Source organism: Carassius auratus, unplaced genomic scaffold, assembly GCF_003368295.1.
Source record: "Carassius auratus strain Wakin unplaced genomic scaffold, ASM336829v1 scaf_tig00012836, whole genome shotgun sequence".
NCBI classification, from domain to species: Eukaryota; Metazoa; Chordata; class Actinopteri; order Cypriniformes; family Cyprinidae; genus Carassius; species Carassius auratus.
In genome coordinates, this window is record NW_020524333.1 from 1 (window position 1) to 16,528 (window position 16,528).

General features: G+C 41.0%; 16 non-coding genes across 16 annotated transcripts; all 16 read right to left on the bottom strand.

The window, feature by feature from the left end:
• Window positions 1–433: 433 nt before the first annotated feature.
• On the bottom strand, window positions 434–544 carry trnal-caa (transfer RNA leucine (anticodon CAA)). Its single transcript has 2 exons — window positions 507–544; window positions 434–478 (listed from the first exon to the last, which is right to left on the bottom strand). It is a non-coding gene; the product is annotated as a tRNA-Leu (tRNA).
• A 2,478-nt stretch (window positions 545–3,022) lies between these two features.
• trnal-caa (transfer RNA leucine (anticodon CAA)) lies at window positions 3,023–3,134 on the bottom strand. Its single transcript has 2 exons — window positions 3,097–3,134; window positions 3,023–3,068 (listed from the first exon to the last, which is right to left on the bottom strand). It is a non-coding gene; the product is annotated as a tRNA-Leu (tRNA).
• Window positions 3,135–3,680: 546 nt separating this feature from the next.
• Window positions 3,681–3,792, bottom strand: trnal-caa (transfer RNA leucine (anticodon CAA)). Its single transcript has 2 exons — window positions 3,755–3,792; window positions 3,681–3,726 (listed from the first exon to the last, which is right to left on the bottom strand). It is a non-coding gene; the product is annotated as a tRNA-Leu (tRNA).
• Window positions 3,793–4,339: 547 nt separating this feature from the next.
• On the bottom strand, window positions 4,340–4,451 carry trnal-caa (transfer RNA leucine (anticodon CAA)). Its single transcript has 2 exons — window positions 4,414–4,451; window positions 4,340–4,385 (listed from the first exon to the last, which is right to left on the bottom strand). It is a non-coding gene; the product is annotated as a tRNA-Leu (tRNA).
• Window positions 4,452–4,998: 547 nt separating this feature from the next.
• trnal-caa (transfer RNA leucine (anticodon CAA)) lies at window positions 4,999–5,110 on the bottom strand. The gene is made up of 2 exons: window positions 5,073–5,110; window positions 4,999–5,044 (listed from the first exon to the last, which is right to left on the bottom strand). It is a non-coding gene; the product is annotated as a tRNA-Leu (tRNA).
• A 546-nt stretch (window positions 5,111–5,656) lies between these two features.
• On the bottom strand, window positions 5,657–5,768 carry trnal-caa (transfer RNA leucine (anticodon CAA)). The gene is made up of 2 exons: window positions 5,731–5,768; window positions 5,657–5,702 (listed from the first exon to the last, which is right to left on the bottom strand). It is a non-coding gene; the product is annotated as a tRNA-Leu (tRNA).
• Window positions 5,769–6,314: 546 nt separating this feature from the next.
• Window positions 6,315–6,426, bottom strand: trnal-caa (transfer RNA leucine (anticodon CAA)). Its single transcript has 2 exons — window positions 6,389–6,426; window positions 6,315–6,360 (listed from the first exon to the last, which is right to left on the bottom strand). It is a non-coding gene; the product is annotated as a tRNA-Leu (tRNA).
• A 1,839-nt stretch (window positions 6,427–8,265) lies between these two features.
• trnal-caa (transfer RNA leucine (anticodon CAA)) lies at window positions 8,266–8,377 on the bottom strand. The gene is made up of 2 exons: window positions 8,340–8,377; window positions 8,266–8,311 (listed from the first exon to the last, which is right to left on the bottom strand). It is a non-coding gene; the product is annotated as a tRNA-Leu (tRNA).
• Window positions 8,378–8,923: 546 nt separating this feature from the next.
• trnal-caa (transfer RNA leucine (anticodon CAA)) lies at window positions 8,924–9,035 on the bottom strand. The gene is made up of 2 exons: window positions 8,998–9,035; window positions 8,924–8,969 (listed from the first exon to the last, which is right to left on the bottom strand). It is a non-coding gene; the product is annotated as a tRNA-Leu (tRNA).
• Window positions 9,036–9,581: 546 nt separating this feature from the next.
• On the bottom strand, window positions 9,582–9,693 carry trnal-caa (transfer RNA leucine (anticodon CAA)). The gene is made up of 2 exons: window positions 9,656–9,693; window positions 9,582–9,627 (listed from the first exon to the last, which is right to left on the bottom strand). It is a non-coding gene; the product is annotated as a tRNA-Leu (tRNA).
• A 546-nt stretch (window positions 9,694–10,239) lies between these two features.
• Window positions 10,240–10,351, bottom strand: trnal-caa (transfer RNA leucine (anticodon CAA)). Its single transcript has 2 exons — window positions 10,314–10,351; window positions 10,240–10,285 (listed from the first exon to the last, which is right to left on the bottom strand). It is a non-coding gene; the product is annotated as a tRNA-Leu (tRNA).
• Window positions 10,352–10,897: 546 nt separating this feature from the next.
• trnal-caa (transfer RNA leucine (anticodon CAA)) lies at window positions 10,898–11,009 on the bottom strand. Its single transcript has 2 exons — window positions 10,972–11,009; window positions 10,898–10,943 (listed from the first exon to the last, which is right to left on the bottom strand). It is a non-coding gene; the product is annotated as a tRNA-Leu (tRNA).
• Window positions 11,010–11,555: 546 nt separating this feature from the next.
• trnal-caa (transfer RNA leucine (anticodon CAA)) lies at window positions 11,556–11,667 on the bottom strand. The gene is made up of 2 exons: window positions 11,630–11,667; window positions 11,556–11,601 (listed from the first exon to the last, which is right to left on the bottom strand). It is a non-coding gene; the product is annotated as a tRNA-Leu (tRNA).
• A 1,196-nt stretch (window positions 11,668–12,863) lies between these two features.
• Window positions 12,864–12,975, bottom strand: trnal-caa (transfer RNA leucine (anticodon CAA)). The gene is made up of 2 exons: window positions 12,938–12,975; window positions 12,864–12,909 (listed from the first exon to the last, which is right to left on the bottom strand). It is a non-coding gene; the product is annotated as a tRNA-Leu (tRNA).
• Window positions 12,976–15,399: 2,424 nt separating this feature from the next.
• trnal-caa (transfer RNA leucine (anticodon CAA)) lies at window positions 15,400–15,511 on the bottom strand. Its single transcript has 2 exons — window positions 15,474–15,511; window positions 15,400–15,445 (listed from the first exon to the last, which is right to left on the bottom strand). It is a non-coding gene; the product is annotated as a tRNA-Leu (tRNA).
• A 546-nt stretch (window positions 15,512–16,057) lies between these two features.
• trnal-caa (transfer RNA leucine (anticodon CAA)) lies at window positions 16,058–16,169 on the bottom strand. Its single transcript has 2 exons — window positions 16,132–16,169; window positions 16,058–16,103 (listed from the first exon to the last, which is right to left on the bottom strand). It is a non-coding gene; the product is annotated as a tRNA-Leu (tRNA).
• Between the last annotated feature and the right edge of the window lie 359 nt (window positions 16,170–16,528).

The window sequence follows — 16,528 nt, forward strand, 5'->3', positions numbered from 1 at the left end:
TATTTCTAGTCTAGTCATTCCAAAAGAGCAATTGTCAGAAGTGTGAGTAGATCCCGCACCTCCATTGGGGAATCAGAAAACTCAGCAACTGAGAGGGTGAAATTCTTGAGTTGGCGCCTTGGAGCACTGTGCCTTTTGACATATTTCACCCAAATAACTGAAGTGCAATTCTCACAGTGAAGTTGGTCAGATGGAAAAAATAAAGGATCCAAATATATATATTTTTGATTGTCTCATAATTATTACAATTGTATTCTAGTCTGCTCACTAAAAAGAGTCTTTGTCAGAAGTCAGATTTGAACCCAAGGCTACATTTGGAGGCTGGAAGGACAGTTTCATCACTAGAGTGGTTAGAGGCTAAGTAAAGTGTCCAAACTGTAGAATTTTACTCTCTAAACGTTGATTCCAAGTCAGTTGACTTCAAAAGATCCATTGTCAGAAGTGGGATTTGAACCCACGCCTCCATTTGAGACCAGAAACCTCAGCAACTGAGAAGGGGGATGTGTCTTGAGTCTGGCGCCTTAGACCACTCGGCCATTCTGACATATTCTACAAGTAATTGAGATGCAATTCTATCAGTGAAGTTGTTCAGATGGCATAATAAAGGATGTAAAATATATTATTTGTTGTCTCATAATTAATTCCATTTCTATTTTCTAGTCTAGTCATTCCAAAAGAGCATTTGTCAGAAGTGTGAGTAGATCCCGCACCTCCATTGGGGAATCAGAAAACTCAGCAACTGAGAGGGGTGAAAATTCTTGAGTTTGGCGCCTGGAGCACTGTGCTTTTTGACATATTCACCCAAATAACTGAAGTGCAATTCTCACAGTGAAGTTGTCAGATGGAAAAAATAAAGGATCCAAATATATATATTTTGATTGTCTCATAATTAGTTACAATTGTATTTCTAGTCTGCTCACTACAAAAGAGTCTTTGTCAGAAGTCCGATTTGAATCCAAGGCTACATTTGGAGGCTGGAAAGGACAGTTTTATCACTAGAGCTGGTTAGAAGCGAAGGAAAGTGTCCAAACTGTAGAATTAAATCTCTAAACGTTGATTGCAAGTCAGTTGACTTCAAAAGAACCATTGTCAGAAGTGGATTTGAACCCACGCCTCCATTTGGAGACCAAAACCTCAGCAACTGAGAAGGGGATGTGTCTTGAGTCTGGCGCCTTAGACCACTCGGCCATTCTGACATATTCCGCAAATAGTTGAGGTGAAATTCTATCAGTGAAGTTGTTCAGATGCATAATAAAGGATGTAAAATATATTATTTGTTTTCTCATAATTAATTCCATTTCTATTTCTAGTCTAGTCATTCCAAAAGAGCATTTGTCAGAAGTGTGAGTAGATCCCGCACCTCCATTGGGGAATCAGAAAACTCAGCAACTGAGAGGGGTGAAAATTCTTGAGTTTGGCGCCTTGGAGCACTGTGCCTTTTTGACATATTCACCCAAATAACTGAAGTGCAATTCTCACAGTGAAGTTGGTCAGATGGAAAAAATAAAGATCCAAATATATATATTTTGATTGTCTCATAATTAGTTACAATTATTTCTAGTCTGCTCACTACAAAAGAGTCTTTGTCAAAAGTCAGATTTGAACCCAAGGCTACATTTGGAGGCTGGAAAGGACAGTTTCATCACTAGAGTTGGTTAGAAGCGAAGTAAAGTGTCCAAACTGTAGAATTATCTCTAAACGTTGATTCCAAGTCAGCTGACTTCAAAAGATCCATTGTCAGAAGTGGGATTTGAACCCACGCCTCCATTTGGAGACCAGAAACCTCAGCAACTGAAAGGGGATGTGTCTTAGCTGGCGCCTTAAGGCTGGTTCACACGGCAGGATAATTGGGCCGATTTTAGCCCCGATTCAGCCCTTCCGACAATCTTAGGATGCTCCGATTATCGTAAATAATCTGATCAAATATTCCTGCCGTTGGTGGTGTGTTAAGACTAATCTCCTCTGCTCGGAAGAATGTCGGGACCGCTCGATCTCAATCGGGGATATCCAACATGTTGGATTTATTTTGCCCGATTTCTTCTCGTGTGTGGTGTCCCCCGAGGACAAACAATCACGCAGCCTGTGGACTGTGGCGTGTAGCCAATCAGAATGCGAGGTGACGAGGCAGTGATAGTACCGGGAAACAAAATCAAAACAGCCGGTGTATATAATATAACAAATACAAATAAAGTCGATGGGCATAACTACATCCACAACTGCAGTCCACCAGAGTACATGGAAACTAATATATGAAAGTTTATTTCAACGGTTATTAATCTGTGTAGTACGTAACAACATTTCTATGAGATAAAACAACAACTTATCTCCATATCATGATATAGCAAGTATAGTCCATGCTCGCGTCGTCTCCACCTCTTTGACCATCGCCTTTTCTTATTTTTCTTATGTTTTTTTTCCCCGTTAAAAACAAAGCACAAACTATGGCCACTGCATCCTCTTCGTCCGCCATGATTGTTTACTCTAAAGTCACGTTTGATCTCGAGGGATTTTGCGAGATTTCCCGTCTGACCTGGGAATGCTCGGGAGTCAAATCGGTTCGTGTGTGATGTGTTGATATTGCCGTGTGGCTGCACACCACACACGGAGCGACCAAAACTGTTAGACCCGTGATTTTTTATCGCCGTGTGTGGGAATTAGAAAACTCAGCAACTGAGAGGGGTGAAAATTCTTGAGTTTGGCGCCTTGGAGCACTGTGCCTTTTTGACATATTCACCCAAATAACTGAAGTGCAATTCTCACAGTGAAGTTGGTCAGATGGAAAAAATAAAGGATCCAAATATATATATATTTGATTGTCTCATAATTAGTTACAATTATATTTCTAGTCTGCTCACTACAAAAGAGTCTTTGTCAGAAGTCAGATTTGAACCCAAGGCTACATTTGGAGGCTGGAAAGGACAGTTTTATCACTAGAGCTGGTTAGAAGCGAAGCAAAGTGTCCAAACTGTAGAATTAAATCTCTAAACATTGATTGCAAGTCAGTTGACTTCAAAAGAACCACTGTCAGAAGTGGGATTTGAACCCACGCCTCCATTTGGAGACCAGAAACCTCAGCAACTGAGAAGGGGGATGTGTCTTGAGTCTGGCGCCTTAGACCACTCGGCCATTCTGACACTTTCAGCAAGTAGTTGAGGTGCAATTCTATCAGTGAAGTTGTTCAGATGGCATAATAAAGGATGTAAAATATATTATTTGTTGTCTCATAATTAATTCCATTTCTATTTCTAGTCTAGTCATTCCAAAAGAGCATTTGTCAGAAGTGTGAGTAGATCCCGCACCTCCATTGGGGAATCAGAAAACTCAGCAAGTGAGAGGGGTGAAAATTCTTGAGTTTGGCGCCTTGGAGCACTGTGCCTTTTTGACATATTCACCCAAATAACTGAAGTGGAATTCTCACAGTGAAGTTGGTCAGATGGAAAAAATAAAGGATCCAAATATATATATTTTTGATTGTCTCATAATTAGTTACAATTGTATTTCTAGTCTCCTCACTACAAAAGAGTCTTTGTCAGAAGTCCGATTTGAATCCAAGGCTACATTTGGAGGCTGGAAAGGACAGTTTTATCACTAGAGCTGGTTAGAAGCGAAGGAAAGTGTCCAAACTGTAGAATTAAATCTCTAAACGTTGATTGCAAGTCAGTTGACTTCAAAAGAACCATTGTCAGAAGTGGGATTTGAACCCACGCCTCCATTTGGAGACAAGAAACCTCAGCAACTGAGAAGGGGGATGTTTCTTGAGTCTGGCGCCTTAGACCACTGGGCCATTCTGACATATTCCGCAAATAGTTGATGTGAAATTCTATCAGTGAAGTTCTTCAGATGTCATAATAAAGGATGTAAAATATATTATTTGTTTTCTCATAATTAATTCCATTTCTATTTCTAGTCTAGTCATTCCAAAAGAGCATTTGTCAGAAGTGTGAGTAGATCCCGCACCTCCATTGGGGAATCAGAAAACTCAGCAACTGAGAGGGGTGAAAATTCTTGAGTTTGGCGCCTTGGAGCACTGTGCCTTTTTGACATATTCACCCAAATAACTGAAGTGCAATTCTCACAGTGAAGTTGGTCAGATGGAAAAAATAAAGGATCCAAATATATATATTTTTGATTGTCTCATAATTAGTTACAATTATATTTCTAGTCTGCTCACTACAAAAGAGTCTTTGTCAGAAGTCAGATTTGAACCCAAGGCTACATTTGGAGGCTGGAAAGGACAGTTTTATCACTAGAGCTGGTTAGAAGCGAAGCCAAAGTGTCCAAACTGTAGAATTAAATCTCTAAACATTGATTGCAAGTCAGTTGACTTCAAAAGATCCACTGTCAGAAGTGGGATTTGAACCCACGCCTCCATTTGGAGACCAGAAACCTCAGCAACTGAGAAGGGGGATGTGTCTTGAGTCTGGCGCCTTAGACCACTCGGCCATTCTGACACATTCAGCAAGTAGTTGAGATGCAATTCTATCAGTGAAGTTGTTCAGATGGCATAATAAAGGATGTAAAATATATTATTTGTTGTCTCATAATTAATTCCATTTCTATTTCTAGTCTAGTCATTCCAAAAGAGCATTTGTCAGAAGTGTGAGTAGATCCCGCACCTCCATTGGGGAATCAGAAAACTCAGCAAGTGAGAGGGGTGAAAATTCTTGAGTTTGGCGCCTTGGAGCACTGTGCCTTTTTGACATATTCACCCAAATAACTGAAGTGCAATTCTCACAGTGAAGTTGGTCAGATGGAAAAAATAAAGGATGCCAAATATATATATTTTTGATTGTCTCATAATTAGTTACAATTGTATTTCTAGTCTGCTCACTACAAAAGAGTCTTTGTCAGAAGTCCGATTTGAATCCAAGGCTACATTTGGAGGCTGGAAAGGACAGTTTTATCACTAGAGCTGGTTAGAAGCGAAGGAAAGTGTCCAAACTGTAGAATTAAATCTCTAAACGTTGATTGCAAGTCAGTTGACTTCAAAAGAACCATTGTCAGAAGTGGGATTTGAACCCACGCCTCCATTTGGAGACCAGAAACCTCAGCAACTGAGAAGGGGGATGTGTCTTGAGTCTGGCGCCTTAGACCACTCGGCCATTCTGCCATATTCCGCAAATCGTTGAGGTGAAATTCTATCAGTGAAGTTCTTCAGATGTCATAATAAAGGATGTAAAATATATTATTTGTTTTCTCATAATTAATTCCATTTCTATTTCTAGTCTAGTCATTCCAAAAGAGCATTTGTCAGAAGTGTGAGTAGATCCCGCACCTCCATTGGGGAATCAGAAAACTCAGCAACTGAGAGGGGTGAAAATTCTTGAGTTTGGCGCCTTGGAGCACTGTGCCTTTTTGACATATTCACCCAAATAACTGAAGTGCAATTCTCACAGTGAAGTTGGTCAGATGGAAAAAATAAAGGATCCAAATATATATATTTTTGATTGTCTCATAATTAGTTACAATTGTATTTCTAGTCTGCTCACTAAAAAAGAGTCTTTGTCAGAAGTCAGATTTGAACCCAAGGCTACATTTGGAGGCTGGAAAGGACAGTTTCATCACTAGAGTTGGTTAGAGGCTAAGTAAAGTGTCCAAACTGTAGAATTTACTCTCTAAACGTTGATTCCAAGTCAGCTGACTTCAAAAGATCCATTGTCAGAAGTGGGATTTGAACCCACGCCTCCATTTGGAGACCAGAAACCTCAGCAACTGAGAAGGGGGATGTGTCTTGAGTCTGGCGCCTTAGATCACTCGGCCATTCTGACATATTCTACAAGTAATTGAGATGCAATTCTATCAGTGAAGTTGTTCAGATGGCATAATAAAGGATGTAAAATATATTATTTGTTGTCTCATAATTAATTCCATTTCTATTTCTAGTCTAGTCATTCCAAAAGAGCATTTGTCAGAAGTGTGAGTAGATCCCGCACCTCCATTGGGGAATCAGAAAACTCAGCAACTGAGAGGGGTGAAAATTCTTGAGTTTGGCGCCTTGGAGCACTGTGCCTTTTTGACATATTCACCCAAATAACTGAAGTGCAATTCTCACAGTGAAGTTGGTCAGATGGAAAAAATAAAGGATCCAAATATATATATTTTTGATTGTCTCCTAATTAGTTACAATTGTATTTCTAGTCTGCTCACTACAAAAGAGTCTTTGTCAGAAGTCCGATTTGAATCCAAGGCTACATTTGGAGGCTGGAAAGGACAGTTTTATCACTAGAGCTGGTTAGAAGCGAAGGAAAGTGTCCAAACTGTAGAATTAAATCTCTAAACGTTGATTGCAAGTCAGTTGACTTCAAAAGAACCATTGTCAGAAGTGGGATTTGAACCCACGCCTCCATTTGGAGACCAGAAACCTCAGCAACTGAGAAGGGGGATGTGTCTTGAGTCTGGCGCCTTAGACCACTCGGCCATTCTGACATATTCCGCAAATAGTTGAGGTGAAATTCTATCAGTGAAGTTCTTCAGATGTCATAATAAAGGATGTAAAATATATTATTTGTTTTCTCATAATTAATTCCATTTCTATTTCTAGTCTAGTCATTCCAAAAGAGCATTTGTCAGAAGTGTGAGTAGATCCCGCACCTCCATTGGGGAATCAGAAAACTCAGCAACTGAGAGGGGTGAAAATTCTTGAGTTTGGCGCCTTGGAGCACTGTGCCTTTTTGACATATTCACCCAAATAACTGAAGTGCAATTCTCACAGTGAAGTTGGTCAGATGGAAAAAATAAAGGATCCAAATATATATTTTTTTGATTGTCTCATAATTAGTTACAATTATATTTTTAGTCTGCTCACTACAAAAGAGTCTTTGTCAAAAGTCAGATTTGAACCCAAGGCTACATTTGGAGGCTGGAAAGGACAGTTTCATCACTAGAGTTGGTTAGAAGCGAAGTAAAGTGTCCAAACTGTAGAATTTACTCTCTAAACGTTGATTCCAAGTCAGTTGACTTCAAAAGATCCATTGTCAGAAGTGGGATTTGAACCCACTCCTCCATTTGGAGACCAGAAACCTCAGCAACTGAGAAGGGGGATGTGTCTTGAGTCTGGCGCCTTAAGGCTGGTTCACACGGCAGGATAATTGGGCCGATTTTAGCCCCGATTCAGCCCTTCCGACAATCTTAGGATGCTCCGATTATCGTAAAATAATCTGATCAAATATTCCTGCCGTGTGTGGTGTGTTAAGACTAATCTCCTCTGCTCGGAAGAATGTCGGGACCGCTCCGATCTCAAATCGGGGATATCCAACATGTTGGATTTATTTTGCCCGATTTCTTCTCGTGTGTGGTGTCCCCCGAGGACAAACAATCACGCAGCCTGTGGACTGTGGCGTGTAGCCAATCAGAATGTGAGGTGACGAGGCAGTGATAGTACCGGGAAACAAAATCAAAACAGCCGGTGTATATAATATAACAAATACAAATAAAGTCGATGGGCATAACTACATCCACAACTGCAGTCCACCAGAGTACATGGAAACTAATATATGAACGTTTATTTCAACGGTTATTAATCTGTGTAGTACGTAACAACATTTCTATGAGATAAAACAACAACTTATCTCCATATCATGATATAGCAAGTATAGTCCATGCTTGCGTCGTCTCCACCTCTTTGACCATCGCCTTTTCTTATTTTTCTTATGTTTTTTTCCCCGTTAAAAACAAAGCACAAACTATGGCCACTGCATCCTCTTCGTCCGCCATGATTGTTTACTCTAAAGTCACGTTTGATCTCGAGGGATTTTGCGAGATTTCCCGTCTGACCTGGGAATGCTCGGGAGTCAAATCGGTTCGTGTGTGATGTGTTGATATTGCCGTGTGGCTGCACACCACACACGGAGCGACCAAAACTGTTAGACCCGTGATTTTTTATCGCCGTGTGTGGGAATTAGAAAACTCAGCAACTGAGAGGGGTGAAAATTCTTGAGTTTGGCGCCTTGGAGCACTGTGCCTTTTTGACATATTCACCCAAATAACTGAAGTGCAATTCTCACAGTGAAGTTGGTCAGATGGAAAAAATAAAGGATCCAAATATATATATTTTTGATTGTCTCATAATTAGTTACAATTATATTTCTAGTCTGCTCACTACAAAAGAGTCTTTGTCAGAAGTCCGATTTGAATCCAAGGCTACATTTGGAGGCTGGAAAGGACAGTTTTATCACTAGAGCTGGTTAGAAGCGAAGCAAAGTGTCCAAACTGTAGAATTAAATCTCTAAACATTGATTGCAAGTCAGTTGACTTCAAAAGAACCACTGTCAGAAGTGGGATTTGAACCCACGCCTCCATTTGGAGACCAGAAACCTCAGCAACTGAGAAGGGGGATGTGTCTTGAGTCTGGCGCCTTAGACCACTCGGCCATTCTGACACATTCAGCAAGTAGTTGAGGTGCAATTCTATCAGTGAAGTTGTTCAGATGGCATAATAAAGGATGTAAAATATATTATTTGTTGTCTCATAATTAATTCCATTTCTATTTCTAGTCTAGTCATTCCAAAAGAGCATTTGTCAGAAGTGTGAGTAGATCCCGCACCTCCATTGGGGAATCAGAAAACTCAGCAAGTGAGAGGGGTGAAAATTCTTGAGTTTGGCGCCTTGGAGCACTGTGCCTTTTTGACATATTCACCCAAATAACTGAAGTGCAATTCTCACAGTGAAGTTGGTCAGATGGAAAAAATAAAGGATCCAAATATATATATTTTTGATTGTCTCATAATTAGTTACAATTGTATTTCTAGTCTGCTCACTACAAAAGAGTCTTTGTCAGAAGTCAGATTTGAACCCAAGGCTACATTTGGAGGCTGGAAAGGACAGTTTCATCACTAGAGTTGGTTAGAGGCTAAGTAAAGTGTCCAAACTGTAGAATTTACTCTCTAAACGTTGATTCCAAGTCAGCTGACTTCAAAAGATCCATTGTCAGAAGTGGGATTTGAACCCACGCCTCCATTTGGAGACCAGAAACCTCAGCAACTGAGAAGGGGGATGTGTCTTGAGTCTGGCGCCTTAGACCACTCGGCCATTCTGACATATTCTACAAGTAATTGAGATGCAATTCTATCAGTGAAGTTGTTCAGATGGCATAATAAAGGATGTAAAATATATTATTTGTTGTCTCATAATTAATTCCATTTCTATTTCTAGTCTAGTCATTCCAAAAGAGCATTTGTCAGAAGTGTGAGTAGATCCCGCACCTCCATTGGGGAATCAGAAAACTCAGCAACTGAGAGGGGTGAAAATTCTTGAGTTTGGCGCCTTGGAGCACTGTGCCTTTTTGACATATTCACCCAAATAACTGAAGTGCAATTCTCACAGTGAAGTTGGTCAGATGGAAAAAATAAAGGATCCAAATATATATATTTTTGATTGTCTCATAATTAGTTACAATTATATTTCTAGTCTGCTCACTACAAAAGAGTCTTTGTCAGAAGTCCGATTTGAATCCCAAGGCTACATTTGGAGGCTGGAAAGGACAGTTTTATCACTAGAGCTGGTTAGAAGCGAAGCAAGTGTCCAAACTGTAGAATTAAATCTCTAAACATTGATTGCAAGTCAGTTGACTTCAAAAGATCCACTGTCAGAAGTGGGATTTGAACCCACGCCTCCATTTGGAGACCAGAAACCTCAGCAACTGAGAAGGGGGATGTGTCTTGAGTCTGGCGCCTTAGACCACTCGGCCATTCTGACACATTCAGCAAGTAGTTGAGGTGCAATTCTATCAGTGAAGTTGTTCAGATGGCATAATAAAGGATGTAAAATATATTATTTGTTGTCTCATAATTAATTCCATTTCTATTTCTAGTCTAGTCATTCCAAAAGAGCATTTGTCAGAAGTGTGAGTAGATCCCGCACCTCCATTGGGGAATCAGAAAACTCAGCAAGTGAGAGGGGTGAAAATTCTTGAGTTTGGCGCCTTGGAGCACTGTGCCTTTTTGACATATTCACCCAAATAACTGAAGTGCAATTCTCACAGTGAAGTTGGTCAGATGGAAAAAATAAAGGATCCAAATATATATATTTTTGATTGTCTCATAATTAGTTACAATTGTATTTCTAGTCTGCTCACTACAAAAGAGTCTTTGTCAGAAGTCAGATTTGAACCCAAGGCTACATTTGGAGGCTGGAAAGGACAGTTTTATCACTAGAGTTGGTTAGAGGCTAAGTAAAGTGTCCAAACTGTAGAATTTACTCTCTAAACGTTGATTCCAAGTCAGCTGACTTCAAAAGATCCATTGTCAGAAGTGGGATTTGAACCCACGCCTCCATTTGGAGACCAGAAACCTCAGCAACTGAGAAGGGGGATGTGTCTTGAGTCTGGCGCCTTAGACCACTCGGCCATTCTGACATATTCTACAAGTAATTGAGATGCAATTCTATCAGTGAAGTTGTTCAGATGGCATAATAAAGGATGTAAAATATATTATTTGTTGTCTCATAATTAATTCCATTTCTATTTCTAGTCTAGTCATTCCAAAAGAGCATTTGTCAGAAGTGTGAGTAGATCCCGCACCTCCATTGGGGAATCAGAAAACTCAGCAACTGAGAGGGGTGAAAATTCTTGAGTTTGGCGCCTTGGAGCACTGTGCCTTTTTGACATATTCACCCAAATAACTGAAGTGCAATTCTCACAGTGAAGTTGGTCAGATGGAAAAAATAAAGGATCCAAATATATATATTTTTGATTGTCTCATAATTAGTTACAATTGTATTTCTAGTCTGCTCACTACAAAAGAGTCTTTGTCAGAAGTCCGATTTGAATCCAAGGCTACATTTGGAGGCTGGAAAGGACAGTTTTATCACTAGAGCTGGTTAGAAGCGAAGGAAAGTGTCCAAACTGTAGAATTAAATCTCTAAACGTTGATTGCAAGTCAGTTGACTTCAAAAGAACCATTGTCAGAAGTGGGATTTGAACCCACGCCTCCATTTGGAGACCAGAAACCTCAGCAACTGAGAAGGGGGATGTGTCTTGAGTCTGGCGCCTTAGACCACTCGGCCATTCTGACATATTCTGCAAATAGTTGAGGTGAAATTCTATCAGTGAAGTTCTTCAGATGTCATAATAAAGGATGTAAAATATATTATTTGTTGTCTCATAATTAATTCCATTTCTATTTCTAGTCTAGTCATTCCAAAAGAGCATTTGTCAGAAGTGTGAGTAGATCCCGCACCTCCATTGGGGAATCAGAAAACTCAGCAACTGAGAGGGGTGAAAATTCTTGAGTTTGGCGCCTTGGAGCACTGTGCCTTTTTGACATATTCACCCAAATAACTGAAGTGCAATTCTCACAGTGAAGTTGGTCAGATGGAAAAAATAAAGGATCCAAATATATATATTTTTGATTGTCTCATAATTAGTTACAATTGTATTTCTAGTCTGCTCACTACAAAAGAGTCTTTGTCAGAAGTCAGATTTGAACCCAAGGCTACATTTGGAGGCTGGAAAGGACAGTTTTATCACTAGAGCTGGTTAGAAGCGAAGCAAAGTGTCCAAACTGTAGAATTTACTCTCTAAACGTTGATTGCAAGTCAGTTGACTTCAAAAGAACCACTGTCAGAAGTGGGATTTGAACCCACGCCTCCATTTGGAGACCAGAAACCTCAGCAACTGAGAAGGGGGATGTGTCTTGAGTCTGGCGCCTTAGACCACTCGGCCATTCTGACACATTCAGCAAGTAGTTGAAGGTGCAATTCTATCAGTGAAGTTGTTCAGATGGCATAATAAAGGATGTAAATATATTATTTGTTGTCTCATAATTAATTCCATTTCTATTTCTAGTCTAGTCATTCCAAAAGAGCATTTGTCAGAAGTGTGAGTAGATCCCGCACCTCCATTGGGGAATCAGAAAACTCAGCAACTGAGAGGGGTGAAAATTCTTGAGTTTGGCGCCTTGGAGCACTGTGCCTTTTTGACATATTCACCCAAATAACTGAAGTGCAATTCTCACAGTGAAGTTGGTCAGATGGAAAAAATAAAGGATCCAAATATATATATTTTTGATTGTCTCATAATTAGTTACAATTGTATTTCTAGTCTGCTCACTACAAAAGAGTCTTTGTCAGAAGTCCGATTTGAACCCAAGGCTACATTTGGAGGCTGGAAAGGACAGTTTTATCACTAGAGTTGGTTAGAAGCGAAGGAAAGTGTCCAAACTGTAGAATTAAATCTCTAAACGTTGATTCAAGTCAGTTGACTTCAAAGAACCATTGTCAGAAGTGGATTTGAACCCACGCCTCCATTGGGAGACCAGAAACCTCAGCAACTGAGAAGGGGATGTGTCTTGAGTCTGGCGCTTTAGACCACTCGGCATTCTGAATATTCCGCAAATAATTGAGGTGAAATTCTATCAGTGAAGTTTTAAGATGTCATAATAAAGGATGTAAAATATATTATTTGTTGTCTCATAATTAATTCCATTTCTATTTCTAGTCTAGTCATCCAAAAGAGCATTTGTCAGAAGTGTGAGTAGATCCTGCACCTCCATTGGGGAATCAGAAAACTCAGCAACTGAGAGGGGTGAAAATTCTTGAGTTTGGCGCCTTGGAGCACTGTGCCTTTTTGACATATTCACCCAAATAACTGAAGTGCAATTCTCACAGTGAAGTTGGTCAGATGGAAAAAATAAAGGATCCAAATATATATATTTTTGATTGTCTCATAATTAGTTACAATTGTATTTCTAGTCTGCTCACTACAAAAGAGTCTTTGTCAGAAGTCCGATTTGAATCCAAGGCTACATTTGGAGGCTGGAAAGGACAGTTTTATCACTAGAGCTGGTTAGAAGCGAAGGAAAGTGTCCAAACTGTAGAATTAAATCTCTAAACGTTGATTGCAAGTCAGTTGACTTCAAAAGAACCATTGTCAGAAGTGGGATTTGAACCCACGCCTCCATTTGGAGACCAGAAACCTCAGCAACTGAGAAGGGGGATGTGTCTTGAGTCTGGCGCCTTAGACCACTCGGCCATTCTGACATATTCCGCAAATATCCTGCAACCCATCCTGAACACCTCTCCAATCAAGCACTCTCACCATTCTCACCTCCTGCATCCCCCCTCTCCCCCACACCTGCAATTCAGATCAGCGAGGATGCGGTGCGCCAGGTCTTCCGGAAGCAGAAAAGGAAAAAAGCACCAGGCCCAGATTGTGTTACACCAGCCTGTCTGAAATCCTGTGCTGACCAGCTGGCCCCCATCTTCACACAGATCTTCAACAGATCGCTGGAGCTGTGCGAAGTCCCTTCATGCCTCAAACGTTCCACCATCATCCCCATCCCTAAGAAACCCAAAAATTACAGGACTAAATGACTACAGGCCTGTGGCTCTAACGTCTGTAGTCATGAAGTCATTTGAAAAACTGGTGCTGGCCCACCTGAAGGACATCACTGGACCCTTGCTGGATCCTCTTCAGTTTGCCTACAGAGCAAACAGGTCTGTGGACGATGCAGTAAACATTGGACTGCATTATGTTCTGCAACACCTAGACAGACCGGGGACTTATGTGAGGATCCTGTTTGTGGACTTCAGCTCGGCCTTCAACACGATCATCCCAAACCTCCTCCTGCCCAAACTAAATCAGCTCTCCGTGCCCACCTCCGTCTGTCAGTGGATCAACAGCTTCCTGACAGACAGGCAGCAGCTAGTGAGGCTGGGAAAATACACATCCAGCACCCGTACAATCAGCACCGGAGCTCCCCAGGGCTGTGTTCTCTCCCCACTGCTCTTCTCCCTGTACACTAATGATTGCACGTCTAAGGACCCCTCTGTCAAGCTCCTGAAGTTTGCAGATGACACCACACTCATCGGCCTCATTCAGGACGGTGACGAGTCTGCTTACAGACAGGAGGTAAAAGAGCTGGCTGTCTGGTGCAGTCTCAACAACCTGGAGCTTAACACCCTCAAAACAGTGGAGATGATCGTGGACTTCAGGAGAGACCCCCCTGCACTCCCCCCACTCACCATCATGAACAGCACTGTGACTGCAGTGGAGTCATTCAGGTTCCTGGGCACCTCTATCTCTCAGGACCTGAAGTGGGACATTCACATTGACTCCATTGTGAAAAAGGCCCAGCAGAGGTTGTACTTTCTCCGCCAGCTGAGGAAGTTTAACCTGCCACAGGAGCTGCTGAAACAGTTCTACTCCACCATCATTGAATCCATCCTCTGCACTTCAGTAACTGTCTGGTTCAGCTCAGCTTCTAAATCTGACCTCAGAAGACTACAGAGGGTAGTCCGGACTGCTGAGCGAATCATCGGTTCAACCCTCCCATCTATTCAAGAACTGTACTCATCCAGAGTGAGAAAAAGGGCTGTCAAAATCACTCTGGACCCCTCACATCCAGCACACTCCCTCTTTGAACTGTTGCCATCTGGTCGACGCTACAGAGCACTGAGCACTAGAACGACCAGACACAGGACCAGTTTCTTCCCTCAGGCAATCCATCTTATGAACAGCTTTTAATAACGGCGGACACACTACACTTTATATTTATATACACACACACTTTATTTATCTAACACACATACTTAGTATACACTTAAATTTTGCACACAATATATATGTACATACATAACTTCATTTTGTAATATACTTGCCTACAATTGTCATTTGTATATTGTTATTCACTCTCTACTTATTTGTATTTTTTATTCTTTATTATGTGTTTTATGTTCTGTCGCTGTCATTCTGTTGTACTGCGGAGCTTCTGTCACGAAAACAAATTCCTCGTATGTGTACATACCTGGCAATAAAGCTCATTCTGATTCTGATTCTGATTCATATTTGTTGTCTCATAATTAATTCCATTTCTATTTCTAGTCTAGTCATTCCAAAAGAGCATTTGTCAGAAGTGTGAGTAGATCCCGCACCTCCATTGGGAATCAGAAAACTCAGCAACTGAGAAGGGTGAAAATTCTTGAGTTTGGCGCCTTGGAGCACTGTGCCTTTTTGACATATTCACCAAATAACTGAAGTGGTTAGAAGTGAAAGTGAAAGTGAAGTGAACACATTCAGCCAAGTATGGTGACCCATACTCAGAATTTGTGCTCTGCATTTAACCCATCCGAAATGCACACACACAGCACACACCCCGGAGCAGTGGCAGCCATTTATGCTGCGGCGCCCGGGAGCAGTTGGGGTTCGATGCCTTGCTCAAGGGCACCTAAGTCGTGGTATTGAAGTGGAGAGAGAACTGTACATGCACTACCCCCACCCACAATTCCGTCCGGCCCGAGACTAGAACCCACAACCCTTCGATTGGGAGTCCAACCCTCTAACCATTTGGCCACAACTTCCCCAGTTTCATCACTAGAGTTGGTTAGAGGCTAAGTAAAGTGTCCAAACTGTAGAATTTACTCTCTAAACGTTGATTCCAAGTCAGCTGACTTCAAAAGATCCATTGTCAGAAGTGGGATTTGAACCCACGCCTCCATTTGGAGACCAGAAACCTCAGCAACTGAGAAGGGGGATGTGTCTTGAGTCTGGCGCCTTAGACCACTCGGCCATTCTGACATATTCTGCAAGTAGTTGAGGTGCAATTCTATCAGTGAAGTTGTTCAGATGGCATAATAAAGGATGTAAAATATATTATTTGTTGTCTCATAATTAATTCCATTTCTATTTCTAGTCTAGTCATTCCAAAAGAGCATTTGTCAGAAGTGTGAGTAGATCCCGCACCTCCATTGGGGTATCAGAAAACTCAGCAACTGAGAGGGGTGAAAATTCTTGAGTTTGGCGCCTTGGAGCACTGTGCCTTTTTGACATATTCACCCAAATAACTGAAGTGCAATTCCCACAGTGAAGTTGGTCAGATGGAAAAAATAAAGGATCCAAATATATATATTTTTGATTGTCTCATAATTAGTTACAATTGTATTTCTAGTCTGCTCACTAAAAAAGAGTCTTTGTCAGAAGTCAGATTTGAACCCAAGGCTACATTTGGAGGCTGGAAAGGACAGTTTCATCACTAGAGTTGGTTAGAGGCTAAGTAAAGTGTCCAAACTGTAGAATTTACTCTCTAAACGTTGATTCCAAGTCAGCTGACTTCAAAAGATCCATTGTCAGAAGTGGGATTTGAACCCACGCCTCCATTTGGAGACCAGAAACCTCAGCAACTGAGAAGGGGGATGTGTCTTGAGTCTGGCGCCTTAGACCACTCGGCCATTCTGACATATTCTGCAAGTAGTTGAGGTGCAATTCTATCAGTGAAGTTGTTCAGATGGCATAATAAAGGATGTAAAATATATTATTTGTTGTCTCATAATTAATTCCATTTCTATTTCTAGTCTAGTCATTCCAAAAGAGCATTTGTCAGAAGTGTGAGTAGATCCCGCACCTCCATTGGGGTATCAGAAAACTCAGCAACTGAGAGGGGTGAAAATTCTTGAGTTTGGCGCCTTGGAGCACTGTGCCTTTTTGACATATTCACCCAAATAACTGAAGTGCAATTCCCACAGTGAAGTTGGTCAGATGGAAAAAATAAAGGATCCAAATATATATATTTTTGATTGTCTCATAATTAGTTACAAT